This window comes from Sciurus carolinensis, chromosome 12 (assembly GCF_902686445.1).
Source record: "Sciurus carolinensis chromosome 12, mSciCar1.2, whole genome shotgun sequence".
NCBI classification, from domain to species: Eukaryota; Metazoa; Chordata; class Mammalia; order Rodentia; family Sciuridae; genus Sciurus; species Sciurus carolinensis.
The window spans coordinates 68,531,199-68,550,412 of record NC_062224.1 but is presented as its reverse complement, the minus strand read 5'-3'; positions in this window follow the sequence as shown (position 1 = coordinate 68,550,412).

Genomic DNA, 19,214 nt, shown 5'->3' with positions numbered 1-19,214 from the left:
GCAAACAAAATTTCAGGAAATACCTTTGTACATGTGATTTTGGGTACACATGCTATGATTTTTCTAATACTTAAAACCTTCAAGCAAAACTTTTGGGTACAAGGCAGAAGTATCCAATAACTTTCTACGATGGTGGAAATGTTCTATTCTGCACTAATCAATATGGCAGCCACTGGTCACATGTGAGTTTTGAGTGCTTGAAATATAGCTAGTACCATGAATAACAGAAATTTTAATTTTGTTTGAATCCTAATTTGTTTATATTTAAACAGTCACACATGGCTAGCAACCATTATATTGATTAGCACAGGTCAAAGCAAACACACATTTCAAATTTTACTAACACGTGCTCCAGGTGATCTTTATGAGCATCCATTCTCACAAATGGCATCTGTCTTCCCATACCCTCACCAACACTATTTAATTTCTGCCAATGGATGAGAAAAATTTTTGTTCATCTTGGTAAAGTGGAGCATATTTTTGTTCAGGCATTTGTATTTCTCTTCTGTGACTTATCTATTCATGTTGTTTTCTTTTAGTCCAGTGGATTGACTTTCTTTTGTTGGAATCTGGGAGCATCTTCTGCCTCTGTGGTGTGTTGTTGATCTTGCTATACATGATGTAGATATATTGTTCATCTGCAGTAGGAACCAACATGACCTTCACACCCAGTCACCAGGAATGCCATACAATGGCCACTGTCTGGAACCAGTGAGTGTCCCTCAGCATGAGCCTTTCATAGAGCCTACATGACCTCTTTGCAAAAGGACAACCTTGATGTCCTGTCCTTGTTCTCCTAGCGCTTTGCAGTCAGGCCTGAACCCTTGAGTGACTCGATTAGCATAGACCTGAGTAGAACCCCTGCTCCTAGTGAATGAACGAGGATAAGCACTGGAATCGAATGCTATCCAAATATGGCATGTGCTATTTGTTGAACAGTGAATGAAACAGGCCTGCAACAGTTAAACAACAGTCCTGGGGTGATGCCTCTTGGCCCAGTGCCCAGGAGATTCCTGCATGGGTAAGGGTGGCTTACATGGCCCCCAGAGGACCTTTCTAATTCCAACACTAAGTTCACATCCTTCCTTGCTTTGTCCCAGAAGAGTGATGGGAGACCAGTAGACTTGGATTTGTGTCCAGAAATGAATTGCATAACCTTAGGAAGTTACTCTGAGTCTGATTTCCATCTGTATTATGAGGTTATTAATAAATGCATGATCTCAACCCTCTTAGGGTTGTTGTTAGGTGTGTGTAATCCTGGAAAGACCCTAGAAAATGCCAAGGTGCTATATTGAGGTCTAACAGCCTTCTCTCCCTTGCCCTGGCTTACATGCCAGGAATCTGGCTCCATCTCCACAAAAGAATAAAAACCAGCTGAAGGCTCATGTGTGTGTTAGGTATTCATTGTTGTGACCAAAATATTTGACAAGAACAACTTAGAGGAGGAAAAGTTCATGGTTTCCAGGGTTCAGACTATGGTCAACTGACCTCATTGCTCTGGGACCAAGATGAGGCAGAACATCATGGTCAAAGGGCAGCAGCAGATGGAACTGCTTACTTCATGGCAACCAGGAAGCAGAGGGGAGTGGGGAGGGACTTGAGGGAAGAAGGACACTTCCAGAGCATGCCCCCAGTGACTTGCCTCTTTCAGCCATGCCCCACCTATCTCTATTTACTTTGGAGGGACACCTCATGTTTAAACCATAACAACTTATCTTCCCAAGGAGTTTCCAAGAACTAAAGTGCTCCCATTGTTGACCCCTCAGCTTCTCCCCAGCAATGGCTTATCTCTCTTTCACAAGATGGGGGCCGACTGCAGAGTGTGACCTGGGTATCTGCAATTCTGTTGCCCATTCTCAGTACATGGGTTTCTTCTCTGAGGGTAAGTGGCAATTTTGTGACTTTCAGTAGAATCAGAAATGATCACCAGGCAGTTCAGGGGGATCTGGAGGCAAGCAGAGACCCACAAGTCATTTATTGTTTCAAGGACGTATCAAGATATTTCTCAGAGCAAAAGAATGGCTGTGTTCCTAAATTCCTAAGTGCAACTCAAAAGTCTCATTCCCTTTAGCTTTCTTTCTTACCCCACTCCTCCTCCAGATTGCCTGGTTCTTTATCCCTTTGTCCAGGGTTAGATATTATATTCCATTGTGGAATAAGCACAATTTCAATGTCAAAAATATTTGGTATAAAAAGCTAAGGTCTGTCAATTACTTACTGAAGGATTTACACAAGTCATTTAACCTTTTTGACCCTTAATTTTCTCATCTTTGAAATGGAGCTGTTGATTTCTATGGCCTGTGATTGCTCTGAGAAGTAAATGAGATCATTAATATAAATAAGCAAACATTAACATTTAGCAAAGTGCTTGGCACTTGGGGAGTTGTTCTTCTTTTTCTTATTACCAATGCAATTATTATTGCACAACAAATGTTTACTGAATGGTCGGTGTGAAGATGAATAAAGCTGTTGTGTGCTGTTGAGAGGCTCATGATGGTTGGAGAAGAAGCACAGGCGTTGACAATGTGGATGTGAGCACAGGGGAAACAGAGATTCATTCTGTTTTTCCAGGCAGCAGGGCAGTTGTGGAAAGAGGCCCTCATCTGCGCTGCTACAGATTTAGAATAAAGCTGTGGCATATGTCATAATGGACGCAGCCCCATGGCAGCTTCGGACTGGGACAATTAAACAGTAGGATTAGGAGCACCCATCCTGCTCATCTTCCCAGGAAGTACCCCAGAAAGGACTTGGAGGTGCCCCTGACCTCCCATCCCCTCTCTTGATGCTGCCTCCAGTTCATCCTACAGAACTGGCCTTCTGGGTTTAGATCCTCACTCAGAATCTGGCCTTTGGTCCTTGACTGATCCCTTAAATCTAAAATGAGAGCTCCCATTGCTTCTAAAAGCCTCCGCCTGAATTGCCAACCCCTTAGCTCCATGGCTCACCAAAGGTCAGCCCTGCCCCACCTGAACCCTGGTTCAGAAAACAGTAGCCTTGAGTCCTGAGTGGAATGGTTCCAGCCTAAAGCACAGCACAGCACTCATGTTGGATAACAAGCATCTTCTCAGTTTCCAGGCCATCTTGAGGCAGTTGGGACTGGGGACAGGTGGCAGCTATAAGAATCCATCAGCTCATTCTTGTCAGAATGGGAAAATTCTTCCACCTTGGGAAAATAAACAGTGCCCAGAAGTGACCAGAATGGCACCTGGATTCAGCCCTCTCGTCTCTTTGGGCATTATTTCCCCCTTGCTAGAGGAGAGTCTGGGATGTGTGCTGAGAGGAGAGGCAGTGGGAGAGGCTGGGTCCCAAGGAGATGGAGGAGGTGTTAGAAGGAGCACTGAAGATTTTATATAAGAAACAATGGATGAAAAAAATCATCCATTATGGGATGATTTTTTAAAAATTACTTAAACTCCAAGTCTGGCTAAGGCACAAGTATTGGCTAAAATCAACATTAACCAATTCATAAGCAGTCTTGGAGGCAACGGAAATTGTGCTGCAGTTATCATTGAATGAGCAGTGCTCAATTCTACACGTGGAGTCTTCAGATGGACCATCTTCAGCATGCTCTACAAGGAAACAGCCTTTTCCCTCAGATTTACCTTTTTTTTTTTTTTTTTCCTCAAGCTTTGTCTAAAATTTTAGTTTTTGGATAGGTTAATTATTGTGAAACTTTCTAATGAGTTAGAGAATTAGAAGTAACTGAATTAAAAACACTTTCATTGAGTACAAAAACAGTGAGACTGATTAACTTAATTGTTGTCACAGTTTTCAAGTCATTGAAATCATGTTGTCCTTTTAATTAATCTTCTGGGTGTTTTTTTTGTTTTGTTTTGTTTTGTTTTTTAGCTCTAAATAAAGCATTTACCAGTGGTTTGCTCATGAGCAAACACATACTGAGTGCCTGGAGGGTGAAGGCCAGATGGCACCCATTCAGTCCTAGCCATCCAGTGTGAAGGCTCTGGGGTCTCTCTGTGCATGTTAATGAGGATACCCCATGGTGACCTGCGTGTGCTCTATATCTCCCAGTAGATGTGAGGCCAGTGTCATCACTTCATGGAGGTACTAAGTAACAAGGCAGGAAGAACTCAGGAAAGACCCAAGGGAGCTTCCTTTCAGTGACTCTGACAATCTGTCATGCTGGTTCTCAGCCTCCTGCTGAGACCCAGTCACACGCTGTTAGCACACCAAACGTTGAGGCTAACTTGCTGTAACCAAGCTCACAGAGGCTGAGGTATAGACCAGAATGAAACCCTTAAGCACTGAGGGATCTAAAGAGTTCTCGCTCTACCTAGACTACTTGGGAAGCCCGGTGACCAGTAGAAGAAAATTTTTAACCTTGGAAGAAAAGCCATGGGGTATGCATGTAAAGGTTCAATGACATCAAGCCAGAGTTGGATGAGGGAAAAAGCTTTGATTACAAATAGTGTTTGGCAGGTCTCCGAAAAGGTAGGGCCATTTCCTTTTCATCTGCAATGCTTGGCATATGGTGGGTGGTCAAACAAACATTTGTTAAATCAATGGCTATGTCCCACAAAGGGTGATCCAGATCCTAAGTGCTCAGAAGGGAATGATGAGACCCTCCAGGAGTGGTTAAGACATGGGAGGTTGGTTGCCCCTCCCCACATAATGCCTGTGCTCACTGGCTTGAAATGAGGTGGCATGATGGAGGGAAGAAGGTAAAGGCTCAGTTCCAAGTGACAAATACTTAATCAGGAGGTACTCATTGAGAGCCAGGCAGTGTGCAGGGTTCAGGGGGCAGAGTCTTCACCCTTGGGAACCTCATAGTCCCGTGAGTTATTGGTTTATCTATGTTGAGGGGAAATCTCCAAAATCTGCTGAGGCCAGGCTGCATGGCTCACAACAGACCAGAGACCAGGCCCATGGACTTGCCAGCCCCAGAGTGCCCAGGCTTCATTCACCACAAGTCCAGTTGTGCTGGACACACGTTGGATACACTGTTAGAGCTTTCTGTCCAGCAAAAGTGAATCTGCCTTTCTTGACCACTAAAATATTTTCTTTATCAAGTGACTGGGCACTCTGAGATTGAGCCTCAATCTTTCTGACTCTTGAAAGCAGAGAGAAAAATATAAGTAATCCAAAAAGTCTTTACTTGGCTCTACAAGTAGAAACATGGGCATCTTTAGAGCTGATTTATTCCTGGCTTAGGGAGGATGACTTTGTAATGCCTCGTCACCCAGGGTATGTTGAATACCTGTTCATTCTTCTTGGGACAAATGATGATGAAATAAGCAACATCCAGGACTGTATCACTGGCTATATTTCTGTTTAATAACATGAAAAGCTCTAAATTTACACTGAAATTTTTTTACAGCAAAGAAATTGACAAAAATTGGCTTTGGGAGGTGGGGGGGGGCTCTGGAATAGAAGAAGGAATATTGGAAAAAGGACTCCAAATTGAGGATAGGATTGCCCTGACAGGGACTTTCTTTCCTGAAAACAATAGCATGTCTTTGAGTAGCTTGTTCACAAGTATCCTCGCTTAGTATTATAAACTCAGAAATTGCTTGGATGCTTGCCTTTGGGTCAGGAGACTTGTCACCTGGGAGAGCTACTGAAGCTCAGTGCCAAGACTAGCAGTTACCCTCATCTGGTGTATTGTCCTCAAGCAGGGCCATCGGAGATGGGAAGTCCCCTCTACGAGATGTTTTCCTAGTGGCCTAGTATCTTAGCAAAGGTGATGCTGGCTGCTACCATAGAATTCACAGTGCCTTACCACCTCACAGTCTATCCATGATGTTCCCGGCTAGGGTTCCTTCCAGGTGGTCATTTGGGGATACAGGCTCCTTTCCATCTTGTGTCTCTGCCTTTCTATGAATCCATGATGTCCCCTGCATTCAGCCAGGGTGGAGAGAGGCACTAGGGAGAAGAAAGCTCTCTCTCACCTACTTTGGGATGAAAGTGCAGCCTGTTCCTTCGTGCACCTGCTACAGCTGAGCACACGCACACCATGCTGCTGAGGGGCGAGGAGGCTGGGAGATGCCGTCCCTGTGAGCTCCCCAGGAGCAACCCCACATGACGGGAGGGAAGCACAGGTTTGCCCCACCCAGACACACCTGGCGTCGGTAGAAAAGTAGGAAAGAGGTCGAGGGGAGGAAGCTACATGGGAAAAGGACACATTTGTCTAAAAATAATTTTAATCTGAAATGTTCTCCAAAGACCCGTGTTTTAAAAGTTCAGTCCTCAGTCCATGGTGCTCCTAGGAGGTGATGGAACCTTTGGGGAGTGGAGCCTCGGGGGAAGTCGTCAGTTAAATGGGGGTGTTCCCTTGGAGGGGATAGCAGCACACTGACTTCTATCCCTTCCCCTCTCTTCTCCTGACTGCAAGGTAAGCACTTCTGCTCTGCCAATCTCTGCCACCATAATAGGCTGCCTTGCCACAGGTCCAAAAGCAATGGGGTCCAAAAGACCATGGACCAAACACTCTGGAGTCATAAGCCAAAAACAACCTTCTGTCTTTGTAAATTGATTATCTCACGTGTTTTTTAATAGTGATGGGGAACAGACTAACACGCTCTTCATTCTAGGAGTGGAGTGCCCAGGTTTGGACCAACTGAAGCTAAACCTTCGAGACCCTAAAAGAAGGGATACATGAACCTCAGGGATGGTTTGATTCACTTTTCCACCCACCTTTGTGTCCCTAAGCAAAGGATGGTCCCTAGAGGGGAAACCATATGCCTTTCCCTTCTCCATCAATCCAAAAAGTGTGAGGAGCTTCCTCATCTTATTTCCTGGCAACAAACCACACAGGCCTGGTGAGTGTGCCATTGTATCCATTTAGCCAACAGACATTGTTCCAGCATCTACTATGTCCTGTGCACTATCTCATGCAGGAAAAAAGTTCTCTCTACACCCCTGAGTTCTGATATTGAGTTACTTACTATGGCAATGCAACTTAGTCTCTCCAAGCTCTACATCATTTCCCCATCTGTAAAATAAAGTTCTATAAATTCCAACTCAGTGGTTTTGAAACAGGGGTGATTTTGTTTCCCCAGGGGACATTTAGCAATGTCTGGAGACTTTTTTTTGGTTGTCATAACTTGGGTGCTATTGGCACCTAGTAGGTAGCCAGTTGTGCTGCTAAACATCCTACATGATACAGGACAATAAAGATGTATCTGGCCCCAAATGTCAAGAGTGTTGAAGTTGAGAAACTGTTCTTAGTTTGAATTTCTGATTCTTGCCAAATAGAGAATAAGTCAGTCTGAGTTTGGGATGTTGGAAATAACTTGATTTCTATAAGTTTGGCTAATGTCTCTTCTTCTAAGATAAGGATCTGCTACTAGACTCCTCTGACATTGTTGTAAGAACCCGGCAATGATATCCATGTCATCTCTACACCTGGTACATTATGGGAGTAACTGCATGTTCTTCTTAAAGTCTGCTTCGTTACTTCCTGGTGCAGAAGTTCGTCCTCCATTGGTGTGACTTATGGATGTGATGTAAGACTGGGAAGATGGTGCACTTGGATTTTTGGTCCATAGAAACCAGACTTTGACCTCCTGAGTTTTGGTAGGGAGGGTGGTTTGCATAGATCCAAACCTGTTCTTTTCCTTGTCCCCTATGTCTGAGGTTCTATATCTGTGAGATAGAGTCAAAGGAGTATGTTATGTCTACTCATGCCTTCATTCATTCGGTCAGCATTTATCAAGCATCTACTACAGGTTTAATACACAGGAAGGTGTTCTGCTCCATGTGCTGGTCATAAAGCAGTGGGTAAGATGAACATCCTAGCCGCCAATGGAAGCCACACATGAACCAGGAGTCAGATCATAATTAATTAAGATGCAACTTATTTCTATAGTTAGGCATTGTCTTTCTATAGAAATCAGTTTATTTTGCTCTAATATCATCAAAGGGAATCTTCCCAGATAGTCTAGTGGAGAGATGACTATAATTTTGCTATAGAAAATCAAGAGGGGCCCTCGGGGAAGCCAAGGGCTGCCAGGCATTCTCCTTTGGAGCCTCTGTGCTCCCCCTTCCTGAGAGGAGGCCTGCTTTCTGTAGTCAGTCTGCTGCCCAAGGGTGCTAGGCATTCCATTCTGGGGACCCGGAGGGGAAGGGGCCCCCTGGGGAGGGGAGGCGGGGGAGAGAAAAGTGTTGAGACCTGGCCAATTCCTCCCAGGCTTGTAAAATTCCAGGGCTGAGTCCAAGCTCCCAAAATAGAAGCGGACAGAGAGCAAACTTCCTGGCCTCTGAGGGCCCCCCCCCCAGGTGTTGAAAGAAGCTGTTGGTTCGCAGGGTCTGGGAGGGGTGTGTGTGTCAGGGTGAGTGCTGGTGAAGAGAGGCCTGGGTGATCAGAGGTGAGTGAGATCCTGGGGGAAGGACAGCACCCAGAGTGCTGACCACAGCCACAGGAGCCGCGAGTACTCCACGCCCCATCCTTCGCGGTCACTTCTTTCTTTAGAAAGAGGTATTTTACTTTTTGTGGACTTGGGAAGACAGCAAGTGACAACGCGGTCATGGGCTGTGCAGGGCTCGTGCGGCACGGGCCGCAAGTATTTGTGGATGTGGGTGGGGTGCAGACGCTTGGTGACCACCAGCAGCCAGCAAGTGGGAAGCACACACCTGCCTTGATGTCTCTGTTCTAAACACAACAGCTCATTATGTCCTCCAGAGAAAGGTCCTCAGTTCATCAGCAGTGTGTTGAAAATTTACAGCTCAACAATTAGCCCTTTGTGTAGTGTTTTCACAATTTGTTAATTTCAGCAAACACAATTTTTTTTTCTTAATGGTCTCTCACGAAGATATCAGACACAGTTAAATAAAAAGAAGCATTAGATTAAAAAAAACAAGGCAGCCCGCACAGAACAAATTTAGTTACTGCGGGTGGGTGGGAGACAACATTAACCTCAATCAACTGGGCATTGATGAGCTTTCCAGCTGCGCTCTGGCGTTCTGCAAATGACTTGCTGTGTGAACCTGGGACTGGCCCTTCCTCCCACTGGGCCTCAGTTTCCTCCTTTGCTGGTTCATTCCACAAATGTGATTCCAGATGAAATGTGCTAAAAGAATTGAAACAAAGCAATCGAACACACAAAATCTCGGAGTGCCATCTTTGTGCAGGGGAGGTGCTTCAGGTATTTAATGAGAAGTCCCTCTAGCGCTCTGTTCCCTGCACTTCAACTGCAATTCAGAGGAACAGCCGAGGCATTGCTCCTCCGGGGCCAGAGCTGGATTCCACGGAGCTGTTCTGGTTCCTTCCTCGGGGCTCCCTTTGAATGCTGCCTAAAACTGCCTGGTGTGTTGCTGCCTCTCAGCAGACATGTCGGGATGTGCCAGCTGGATCGAGCACACGAATTTGAACCCTGTGAGCGCTGTCACAGACTACACCTGGGGTGCCATCCCGCTGACAATCGCCAGGGGGCTGAGGGTTTCTGGGCAGAGTCATTATCTCACCAGGGGTCCCGAGTCAGGTCTAGGACCTATATTGCCCTCTATAGATTTCTTTCCCTTGTAAATGAAGTCTGTTTTGTCCCAATCCTTTTCTTCTCAAAATTAAATAAAGCGTGTGCCTTTAGCCTGTACATTTCTTCAAGTTGAGTCAGCGTGGCTCGTGAATGTGCCAGAGTAGGGGGAGCATGTGCCAGGCAAGCTGCCAGCTTCTCATTCCCACTTAACAATCGTACGAGTTACGTTCTATCTCCATCTTGGTGCTGAGGAGGCTGAAACAGAGACGTGGGGCAGCTAGTACAAGGCCGAGCAGCTGGCAGGAGCTGGACTGGGAATGGAACCTGGACAGAGAGCAAAGCCCACCCTCTCTCCACTGGTCCATGCTGCTTTCCCCTTCTGCCCTAGGGCCCTATCCTCCCGATCCTGAAGGTTCCTCTGGGCATCCAGGGGAGTCCCCGAGGGATCCCCTTTCCTAGGGAAGCCTTCCCAATGCCACAGCTCATCATTTGACCACAACAGCCTATAGTCAGGCTGTGCCCTGTTGGGCTTGGCAGACCCTGTGCAAACAGAACCAGTTTTGATACTAGCGATGTTAACATATCATAAGTTTATGTAATTATTATTGTTACTTCTGTCTTGATTTCCTCTTGCCAGACATGATGTCTAAACAGGAAAGACCAGCCTTCCTGTTTGCAGATCAGTGACTTTCAGGAGCAGGCTTATGGAATTCCTCCCTGAGGCCCCCTCCCCTTCTTGTGGTTCCAAAGATTCCTTTTCAGTCTTGAAGATGACTGGGAAATACCAATAATAGTCCCTGTGGAAGGAAGGAAAACCGCAGCAGGCTGAGTACGTGGACGCCGCTGCCGCCAAGAGATGGGCTTTGTTCCAGAAATCCCTCCTTCCTCCCTGCCGCATGGGTTATTCTTCATCCCCATGGAGCATGGCAGTTGGCTCTGACCCTTAGCATATGAATGCAGTCTCAGGAGTGGGGACAAGTGTCCTGACACCCTCGTGGTCATCTCTTGGTTCTGGTGCCTCAAAGGGCATCTGCCAGCCCAAATAAAGATAGCAGGCTGGGGTGGGGAGGCCTCTGGCCTGGCGTCACTGTCTGGGTTCTAGGGCAGGTCAGGGTCTAATTCATTTTATTCCATTTAACTGCACTTACTGAGCAACTATTATATAACAGACTGCTTGCCAGGGAGCCTCTGAGAGGTCAAAATGAATATTATAGTCCTTCTCCTGGGGAGGCTGAGGACACAATGGAGAGACCCAACAAACACACCACTAAGCTAGAGCAAAGGACAGGGCACCAGGAAAAAGGAATTGAGGACAAAAAATCCCAGGGGACCCTCAGTCCTGGTATAAGTTGGAGCTGGGCATCAGGTAGAGGGCTACCTCGCATTCCTAAGAGGCAGGCTCTGGCTCCAGAGTCCTTCACCTGGGGCTCTGGGGAGGAGGCCCAGATGATTCCACTACCCCCCTGTGAACACCTCAGCTGTGGGAACCTCGATTCTGAGTCCCCCTTCTGGGTGCTCCCTGCTGGCTCCACACTGGGGTGGGGTGGGGGGAGCTGATGAGGAGGGAGGGAAGGAAAGTCACTTTTCCCCTCCTGTCCCAGAGACTCATCCTAGAGAGATGAGGTAATGTCTGTAACTGCTCCGGGGAGGGGATGGGACATGCACAGCGAGGCGCCCATCTGACTCCCTCCCAGCTCTAGGAGGGGGCCCTGAACCCTCATGCTGGGATGGATTCTCCTGCAGTAAAGCTGTGAGGGACAGAGGGGCTGGGAACAATATTTATGAGGCCTTCAGGAAACTTGGATGCTCCATCTATCAAAGCCAACCCAGAACCTTGTTCTGATGCTTCTCCCGCTCTGGCTGCCTGCATTGTTATCCATCAGAGCCTGGACCTTGTGAGACCAGGAAGGAGAGGCCAGAGAGGAGGGGAAGGCCTGGGCCAGGCTCCTCCTGGGCAGTGCAGTGGGCAGAGGGGGCCTGAGCAGAAGAGGGCTGTGGGGCTAAGGCTGGTGCCAGCTACAGTATAACTTGGACCTGGACAATGACTGTGGGTGGCCAGCGTGAGAGGAAGAGGAGCTTCTGCCCTGAGTGGTCTCCTACCATTCAGACCGGTCAGGGCTGCTTTACAGCATGGCTTCCCCCAAAGAGAAACAGGAAAATGCCTAGACTTTTAAAGGATGCATTTAGAACTTCTGCTCCCTTCTGTGGCTCAGGGAAGGTCCCAAGCCTGTTCAGAGGTAGAGGAAGGGAGAAGGCCTTGGTTTTTGCAGGTTCAGGGGCATGTATGGATGGGAGGAAGGAGGAGGGGAGGCCACCCTTGGACACTACCTACACAGCCTGTGATGGCCATCAGGCCCTCTCTGTCTGTTTTTCCACATGGGAGGGTTTAGCCCAGGCGTCATGAATATCTCCCCTGAGACCATGAGTTTCAAGATCCTGTCAATACACAGAATCTGAGATACCCCAAATCCTGACCTCCAGCCCAAGGCATGAGCTCTGAGTGATTTTCCAGTGTTTTGGCCAGTTTCTATTTACTGTAACAAAATACCTGAAATAATCAACCTAAAAAGGAGAAAAGGCTTATTTTGACTCAGGGTTTGGGAAGTTTCAGTCCATGGTGACTTGGTGCTATTGGTTTGGGTGTGTGGTGAGACAGAACATCATGGTGGGAGTATGTGATGGAAGAGCCCTGTTCACCCCATGGAAGCTGGGGAGCAAAGAGAGGGAGAGAGAGAGAGAGAGAGAGAGAGAGAGAGAGGAGCCAAGTTCCCACATCCCTTTCCAGCACATGCCCCATTGTTCTAATGTTCTCTGAAGAGGCCCCACCTCCTAAAGGTTCTACCACTTCCCAACTGCACCACAGACTGGGGACCAAGCCTTCAGTATATGGGACTTTCAGGGACACTCAAGATCCAAACCATGATAGCCAGGAAGGAGTGGCAGGTTGCCTTGACCCAAGTGGCAGCTTTCCCATTCTTGCTCCCTCAATAGCTCCCCTTGCTGTCAGTGCCTGAGATTGATTCTGCTGTGTCCGGGAGGAGAAGGCCCCTCTGTGTAGGGTGGATTTCAGACCAGTGCGTGAAAGTTCAGAAGCAGACCTTACATCCATTTACAAATGAACTCTTCCAGAATGGAGTAGACCGATTTCTAACATGGTGTCCCCTGTCCCTAGAAGTGTCAAAGTCAAAGCTGGAGCATCCCCACCTGAAGAATAGTGCCAATTTCTATACAGAGAGGCTAGAATCTTTAGACTCTAAAGATTAACCACCCTTCAGTCTAACCATCCAGGCCTGACTAGGTGACAATTATCATTCTGCAAGTGTGGCAATCCTCATTTTAGGGGACCATCCCTACTTGCCAGTGTGTTCACTGCTGAGGAATAGGGGCAGGTGGGGTGAATTCAGGGTGGCCCTAGCTATCTGGGCAACAAGTTTATCACCAACTAGTCAGCCAGGTCATGTGACTTTGAGCATTTTTACTTTAATATATGCCTGGGTGGAATTTGTAAACCAAGGAAAGATCCTGCAGAGTTGTTAAACTCTTTCTTCTTGGCCTGTCACCTGGGATAAAAGTGGAAAGGACGTGGTCAGAGCACCCCTTGAGAAACTTGGAAACATTGCCTCTCAGGTTGGCATTTACCACTGACCCCAGCCACAAGCCTGGGCTTAGGTTTCTCCATCCTCCAAGGAGCCCATTCCTGAGGCTTGGTCCGCAGGATTTATGCCTTCTCCTTCCACATTTTCTCTTGGGTTCTTACAGCCACCTTGGCTAGGCTGAGCAGCAGCTGGAGCGGGTAGGCCTGGGGGCCAGAAGTTCTCAACATGATCTTCACACTGCGCTGGTTCTGCTGACTTCCTGGGGTCTCTTGGCTGCTGGGTTCCAACGATTGGTTGGTCTCTGCTCCTGGCTTGCTGCCAAGGCCACTGATCCTGTCCCTGCATTCCCAGGAGGGATGAACCAAGGGTCCAGATGAAGCGCTGTTCTTGCTCACACAGGCCATCATGAACAGGGAGAGAAAAATCTCCCTCATTATGGGCCAGGGTCAGGGTCAAATGAGGGTACTTAACATGTAAAAGATGTAGTCGTGGGTCAATCAACTTTAACCTTTTCCTTTCTGAACCTCATAAATATTGTCTTTACTTTCAGTAGCAAAGAACACTTGGCAAAATTAGCAAAGGCATGAGGAGATGTGCTCTTCCTAGCACATTCCAAGTTCTTCTCTGCTTCCAGTTGTGCTGCCTGTCACAAGTCTGCAGGTGCACTGCAGCCAGGCTAAGATGTGGGCTGTTGGTTCTTTCTGCCGCCTGGCATGTTCACCTGGGGGGGGGTGATTACTCCACTGTTCCCAAATCAGTGAGGACCCAGCACAGGGCCAGTCCTCAGATTGCACCTGTAGGGTGTGTGTGTATTGTAAAGTATGGCGTGTGTGGTATGTAGTGTGTGTGGATGTGGGTGTGTGTATGTGATAGGTGGTATTTTTTGTAGTGTGTTTTTTTGTGTGTGTATTGTATGTATGGTGTGTGGTATAAATGTATGTGTGTGTGTGGGTGAGTGTGGTGTGGGTATATGGTGTGGTATATATGTGGTTCGTGATAATTGTGCAAGTAGTGTGTGTTACAAGTGTGTTATGTATGTTATATGGATGGTATGTGTGTGGTATATGTATATAATTGTTGTGTACTGTATGTGTTTTGTTTTTTTTGTGTAAAAGTGGAGCTATGTTGTGTGTGTGGTGCATGTGGTGTGGTGTGTTTGTGTGTGTAGGGTAGTGCTGTTTGTGTGTCGTATGTGTGGAGTGGTGTGTGTGTGTGTTGGCCCTGTGAGTCGTCTGCAAGAATAACAGAAGGAATGTAGGTGGAGGTGGTGAGCTGTGTTCCCAGCCAGACGCCTCCATCTGTCAAAAGACTGTTCTTGTGTTTTCTGTTTGTTTTAGTTTGTTTTTGTGAGTTTGAGCCTCACAGGGGTTTTCCCCCTGAGGCCAAGGCGGCTGTGGTTGTGTGCCAGGAGGGTTTCTAGAGGTGAGAGAGGCCCCAGGACAGACTCAGGGAGGGATGGCCCAAGCCCAGACCAGCTGGGTGTTGGTGAGTGTGAATTCCAGCAGCCAGGCTCACAGCCCTGTGTCACTTCTGACGTTAGATGGCAGGGACATGCTAGATGCCTTTGACTCAATTAGATTTGGAAGGCTCCAGAAGGTTTTGGGGTGCTAGAAGAGGGCCAGGCCTTGAATTTAAGCTTTGACCTCTTGGTTTCTCCTTGGGAGACAGTAAACAATCAAGGCAGGCATGGAAAGGGCTTGGGGAGCCTCAGCTGAGGGCGCCTCTCAGGGCCATGGTCCTGCAGCACCATCTGGGGGTGACAAGGAGAATGGCTGCACAGGCCCCAGAGGAGGTCCAGCGGGTTCCGAAGCATCCTAGCCTCTGTGATGGGTGGTCAGGACCCCACGGACTGCACTGACCCCAGAGGAGACTGCCCAGTTCCTTGGGATCCACCAGTGGACAGGAAGAAAGCTCGCCCTGAAAGCCTGGGCTTCCTTTGGGATTACTATGCCTGGGATCCCAGAAGGACCCTAAGATACCATTTCCCACTCTTCCTGCCCCACTGTTTGTCAGAATGGCATTTTTTAAAAAGATAAAAACTGTTTAAAGATCCTTGGAATATTGAGCCTGGGAGATGGCAGATCCTGACTCCTAGGTCAGGGCTCTTCCCATTGCTATCCCCCAGGCTGTGGACCACCCACTGCACGGGGTGCATGATTAGGCACCCCCAGAGGGACAACAGGCAGCAAGGGAACTTCCAACCTGAAGGGAGAAAGGCAAATCCAGAATAAGGCCAAGAGCTGACTGTGTGGAGGCGACTGTGAACATAAGGAGAGCCCAAAACCCAGTGGTGTCACTGAGGCAGCAGGTCACTGTCAGAATCCCCAGACTGCAGCTGGGGGTTGAGAAATGAGGCTTTGTTGAACCTGGAAGGGCCACATGCTCCTACAGCCTAAGTGAAACAAAGAAGTGACTATTGTAGTAAGTACCACCTCTGAATTTAGTGCTCTGCTCTCCTATGTGGCACTGGCCTGGCCTTGTCATTGATGCGCCTGACCACAAACTCTGGAGAGCAGGCCTCTGACCTCCCTGTACATCCGGCCTCCAGGACTTTGCTTTTGCTCTTTCTGCTTCCTGCATCAAAGCTGCCTGCACACAGCCAGGGGCCCCTGGAGCTGCGGTGAGCTTGCCAGGCCTGCTGTAACCAAGCACCACAGGCCGGGCGATGGAAACAGGTTTCACAGTTCCTGTTAGGCCAGATGTTAGGGGCAGTTTTGGTTCATCGATAACTCCCAGAAAAACGCTCCGCAGACACAGGTCCCACACGAGGAACTTTTATTTTATGCGGACGAATCGTGCCCGCTTGGGGAAAAGGGGAAAGGAAAAGAAGAAAATGGCGCAGGGTTTCTCCTCAGTTATCGGAATTTCGCGGGCTGGGAGGAACCAATGGCGGAGGAGAATTATTACAGACTGACTGATGGACCAAAGACATATTAGAATGTAATGTGGGAGGCAGGAAGGTTACAGCAACATAAGCCGGAAATTCCTGTAATGGGAGAGGCGGGCGTAACGCAGATTGACAGGTGGTTCCTGTAGCGGGAGAGAAAGGTGTCTTTATACCCTACAGTTCCGAAGGCTAGAAGTCCAAGTCAAGGTGTCAGCAGGGCTGGTTCCTCCTGAGGGTGGTGGGGAAGAAGGTGTTCCAGGCCTCTCTCCTTGGCTCTGGCTGTCTTTTTCCTGGGTCTTAGCACCTGGTGTTCTCCCTGGTACACGCGTCTGTCTCCATGACTTCCCTTTTCAGGAGCGTGTGGTCATATTGAATCAGGGCCCAATAAAGGTCACATTCTGAGGCACTGGGTGTTAGGACTTCAACCTAGGAATTTGAGGGGGGACATGATTCTCTATCAATACACGGTTCTGGTGTGGACAGTTGTTATACTTTTCCTTCTGTTAAATGGAATCTGAAAACTGAAGGGAATGGAATTATGAACAGAAATTCTGAAGTGGAAGATAGACTGGAAGTGTACAGCGGGGAGAAGACTGCTGGTGGACTTGGGAGGTGGAGGTGGAGGAGGAACTGCTGTAGGAGCAGACACTAAGGAGAAAGATCGGAACTGTATGCTAAGAGTTTGGAGACCTCACACACCTGCAGCCCCAGTTACTCAGGAGGTTGAAGCAAGAGGATAGCGAGGGCCCAGGAGTGCAAGGCCAACCTGGGCAACATAACAAAACCCCATCTCTTCAAAAATAAAAGTGTTTTATTTTGGGGAGGGAGTGTCACTGTTGGGGTGAGAAGAAAACTTTCTTCAATGTCCTTGGAAAACCTTAGTGTGGATTACCTTATTTATACCTAGATTGGACTTCACTCTGTTGGGGAGACTGTGTGAGGATACTCAGGCTGGCTCAAGGGCAAGAGCAGGTACTGCTGAGGGGCTCAGGGGGAGCCCCAGTGAATCTAAATCCTATTTACCTTCAAGAACTGACTCATGTCCCTTTTCTTTACACATCTTCACTTGTGTTATTCTGGCAAAAAAAGAAAACAAATTATGATAAATTACATGATGTACATTATTTCCACACCACTTCTTTAGGAGAAGCTATTTTGTAATACAAATAACTATTGCGTGTATGTTCATCTTACTTCTACAGGTGGTACTTGTATGTGTGTATGAAATAATGGGCAACCAGGAGCGAACTTGAGACTTGGTTTTGTTTCTCCCCACTCCACCCCATGGTGCTTAATATATTGCATTGCATACAGGTGCTTGTAAAACAAGACTGCTGGAAGAAAGTGCCCATCCACCATTCCTTTCTACCAGCATTAGCACAGTATTGGACATTGTGTTGGTTTTCTGTCACTGTGATAAAATACCTGAGATATTCAACTTACGAAGAGGAATGTTTCATTTTGACTCAGAGTTTCAGAGGTTTCAGTCCATGGCCACTGGGTCCTGTCCCTTGAGCCTGTGATTGCAGAGTACATCATAGTGGGAGCACATAGTGGAGGGGGATTGTTCATCTCATTGCAGCCAAGAAGCAGAGAGAAAGATGAAGGAACTGGGATCCCAGTAGTCTCTTCACTGGCATGCTCCCAATGACCTAACTTCCTCTCACTAGGCCTCACCTCCTAGAGGTTCCACCATCTCCCAACAGCATCAAAGACTGGTGACCAAGCCTTCAACCCATGGGCCTCGGAAGGGCACTCAAGAGCTAAACTATAGCAGACATGTGTACTCAAGGTTCCCAGCATAATTGTTTAGTGGCCAGGATGAAAATGGAAGTGAAACCCACATAGTGTACTTTTTTGGTTTAGCAAAGGCTCACCCTAATCTTCAGATTTCACTCTTCTCAAAAATGTAGGCCACACCCCTGGAATTCACTAAAAGAGTTCAAAAGGTCTGCTGCTGCATGCTTTGATCTCGGGTCCTCAGGAAAGGCTGAGGCATTTGGCTCCAAGTGTGCATCTTCACCAGGCTGCTTGAAGTGACTGTCTCTTTTAGACACCTTGGGAAAGAAATGGAATTTGCCCTACAGTCTTTGAGAATCCCTTCCCACTTAGTAAATTCTGTCTGAAGCAGATGATAATGATTTCAGGGATGAAGTGTTGGGGATAGATTGTCACATTTTAGGGAACAACAAGTTCACAATCTCCAGACCTGATGATACAGGCTTTGAGTCAGGGCCATGCTGGGAGGACAAAGGGCCCACAGAGATGGAAGGAAGGTTTGGCAAGGTGGGAATCTGGGGCTGGAGCAGGGTCACGTGGTGAGCTGAGGGATGTGGAGGACAGCTGGGTCAGCAGGTAGGGCAAGGCACTCAGGGGAATGGTGGGGAGGGGACCTCTTTGAGGCTGTCCTGGGAACCAGGACTTGTGAGTCTTGGGCTGTGAGAGCAATGGTGCCGCCAGTGGGCCAATAACCAATGACGACGAAGGCTGCTCCTTGCCACATCGGGTCTTGGTGCTGCTTAGAGCAATGGCCTCAGAGATCCCATGACTCTGGAATGCTGGTGAAGAAAAATTACTCTTATTACTTGCTAAAGATGGTAAGAGAGGCTCTGTTTAAGGGGGGCTATTGTGGTAGGTCTTAGAGAGCCCTGCCATGGAGTCTTGCAGAGTGTGTATGTGGTGGGGGAAAGACTGAAAGTAACCCACCCCAATAAGAATGAATGGGGATTCATAGCCAAGGAGCAGGGTGAGTAATCAGTGGGTGGAAAATTACTAAGAAAAGGGGAGCTTTTGCTAGGCAGATGCAACAGAATTCTTGCTGATGGTGGGCCCAAGTGAGGAGCCATTGAGGATTTGATACCCAGTGGGAGCTTTGGGAAAGATTTTCTCTAAACTAACTTAGCAGGATTGCTCAAACTGGATTCTACCAGACAACAGGGAAGCCCAGAGTTAAGCCCACTGAGCAGAGGATTCAGAAGGGCCTAAGAAAAGCCTTACTGAGAGGAAAGAGTCTTTGTCAGTGCCCATATTCCAAAATCGTGGTGGTGGGGTCCAGCACCTGAAGGGAGAGAACCAGCTGAGCACACTCATGCCATTGGGAATGTAGAAATGCTTATGTAGTGTGTATTTTATGTGTTTTATATATTATATATTCATGTAATAATAAAGTGATAATAAAAATTAAAAATTTTTATGGCACTTTTCAATTTACCAACCCTTGTGTGTATTTATTAATTGATTCCTAGTCCAATGAGGGGAAGTTCCCCTAACAGGCAGCAGAGAACACATAAAAGAACATGT